Genomic DNA, 3,164 nt, shown 5'->3' on the forward strand with positions numbered 1-3,164 from the left:
TCCATTTCGCCTTATTAGTAGGCTATGAAGTGGAATCACATAGGTCTCCAAGGCTTGCCTGCTTTGATTTTGGGCTGACTCCCTCACTAGGCCCATTCCTTATAAGGGATTACTCAGGCCTCTCTAGTTACCCCACTAATTCCCTTTGTGTGGACGTGAAGGGAATTATTGAAGATGCTACCCCGCTAGTCTCTTCATCTCCTAGAGTCATGGTTATGTTTGACGTGGCACCCAATGGGTGGGTTGCTTACTGGCTCCTCTTCAGGGCAGGAGTCCAATAGAAATTCAGCTAGCCGATTCGCCTCCATGGGTCTCAAAGAACTCAAACATCTATCACCCTTTTGTGAGCTTGTCCCCTGAGCCCCTTCTTTCCGTTACATTACCAGATCATATAATGATGCGGTTACAAGGCCCCCTCCTCGATTTCCTTTACTCGACTGTGTAACCGTCACTCCCCTACTCATTTATAATTACCCCTTTCGCCTCTCTCTCTCTCTCTCTCCCCTATGATTTCTTACCTTCCTATTTCTCTACGAAACCCCAGCTTTCCTAAACCCCAACTTCAATCGACTCAAAATGGCTCATCGAAGTTCTGCACAACCTTATACTCAAGATACCCCTTCATCTGCTCCAGAATCATCCATCTAGAGAGACGTTCCGCACTTTAAGGGCTTCGAATGGTGCTCCATTCTCAACCCTAAGGACCTTCCTAAGTTACAGAGTTCATACAGGATACCTGAATCCGTGACTCTTGAACTTCCCAGTCAGGGAGCAGTTGACGAGGAAGGCTTCACTAAGAAAGTACCCTTGCCAGTTTGTGCCTTTTCCCATGGCTTGACCGCTTGAGAGTTCCTAGCCATTATTACAACAAAGGCTCGATGGCAACATCTGCAGTTTCCGCACACGTTTTGGATGCTTAGCATGTTTTGAGTCTCGCCATTCCAACACCAAACAATGGCAAAAAAAATTTGTTTTCCTTTCGAGCCAAGGTTGGCAATTTCCTAATGGTGAAGCCTTGAGGGGCGAATTCCCTATCAACACCAACTGGCATAGGGTACCAGATTTCAAAGATGTGGTAGTCAACTTGTTGGAGCGAGAGCAAGCTTGTGTAGGTATGGTCCTTGCCTCGGTTTAGGAAAATGAGGATGCCATCTGGACAAAAGTCCATTTGAGCCCTGCAAATATTGATTGCTTCCTGGTCATGCCTTCTCGCTCAAGTGTGAAAGGCTGTTTGTTTTTTACCAAAACTATGATGCCTTTTAAAAGAGGCCTGCTCCTTCCCCTGCTCAGAAAACAAGCAAACACACTCACCTAGAGCGTTCCACCCTTCAAGAGAAGCCTAGCAATTCTCCCGTGCCACTGCCGACTCAAGGCCATAGTGATACCCAGATTCTTACCCATGCTGGGGAGCCGCCTTCATCCACACCACTTCCTGCCACCAGACCTCCAACGCCACGCGAGACCTCCCCTGGTGTTTAGGGACTTGGCCACTGCTTTTAACTTGGCTAGGTGCTTAGCGACTTGGCCACTGCTTTTGATTTGGACCTCCCTTCTCAGGAGTTTGGTGCCTTGGCCTCGTCGCCCTCCTTTGAGCTTTTAATAATTCTTCGATCTGGTTTGGGAGAATACGGAGGAGATGGCGAGGCGAATATCTGCGCTACCTTGTCACAATTGCTAAAAAGAGTTGTTTCGCCAAGTGACCAAGGAAAGAATTTGATTTGCAATGGAATTGAGAAAGATGCAACAAGGTAGTTGGGTACAAGATTGGTCCTTACGCCAAAAGCAAACCACATAAATATTAATATAAAAATACAAAGGTGGGGGAATTCCAACAATTCACCAACACAGATCCACGACTCTTGTCAAAACAGCAAGTCACCAAAAGTTTTCATAAAGTTGGACAAGGAGGTTGAATTAATAAGATAAGTAAGGAAGTGAAAAGACAAAATATAATTATAATTTCTTTTTTCTCAAAGTCCAACTCTAAAAAGGTTTACAAAAGTAGTGGTTTTCCTTCTTATCTTTTTCCCAAATGAATTTCAAGGATTTAGAAACATTTAAAAGAAAAGGGACATAATTTAAAATAAACGAAGTTAGGACCATCTTGCAGGGAACTCATGGAATGATCTTTCCAAGGAAGTACTAAGTATGAGTGTAAAAAGACCTAAGTAATTGGAAGAGCCAAGTCAATAACACCTTGAGAGTGAAATCCACATATAGATACACCTACAACATTCGCAAGAGAGGAGATTTAGATTATTTTGTCGACTCCTACACACGTCGATACATATCCAAGTGAACAAGTTGATATCGTAGGTAAACCAAAACACAACTTGATCCACAACACTCAAATAGTTGAAAATCCGCACATCCAACCTATGGTAGGCATAAACTTTAAAGCCCAATACCATCTCATCTGAAAGTATAAATGCACCAATATTTCTATCCCGACATCAATTACTTGACTACTCAACACCTGAAATCGACTAGTATTTATCCTAGCAGTACTAAACTCAATATCATCCCCCCACTAAAGTCCACCCAAAAGTTACAGAATCTCACCTCCAATACAGCTTGTAAACCCAATCCTACTCTCAAACTAACTTGATCATATTCTAAACCATCACCCAACTACCACATCCATCCTCTAGACTTACATCCTCAAAATCGACAAGAATCATTTTCTAAATCTGCACCATCATCCTCAAATTTGATAAGAATCGATTCCAAAGAAAAAATCTGCCAACCCTATAACCTAGAGCTAATAATAACCATTCTCCGAACTAAATCAATACCTTCAAACCTCATAGAGAAACACGCTTCTTGTAAATCTCCACTGTCAATAACTTAACTTTGATCAAACCCCATTTTTAATGGTTACAGACTAATTAACTTCCAATTAATCAAGCTTGCATGCCCAGTCTACAGAACTAAAAACTCAAATCTTACTATAAATCAATCCTTAAAGTCTGCAATTCTGAAACCTTAAAATCATATAAGAATAATTTTTTTGAAGTTTGCAAAATCGATGACCTTAGATAAAAACAATCGTCTCTTGAAGCTTTCAAAATCTAAAACCTTAAATGATATCAATTCATTTCTTAAAGTCTGAAAAATCCTAAAACTTAATGAAATTCTCATAAATCTTTTCTTAAAGTTCGTTG

The sequence above is a fragment of the Juglans microcarpa x Juglans regia genome, chromosome 5D (genome assembly GCF_004785595.1).
Source record: "Juglans microcarpa x Juglans regia isolate MS1-56 chromosome 5D, Jm3101_v1.0, whole genome shotgun sequence".
Taxonomy (NCBI): domain Eukaryota; kingdom Viridiplantae; phylum Streptophyta; class Magnoliopsida; order Fagales; family Juglandaceae; genus Juglans; species Juglans microcarpa x Juglans regia.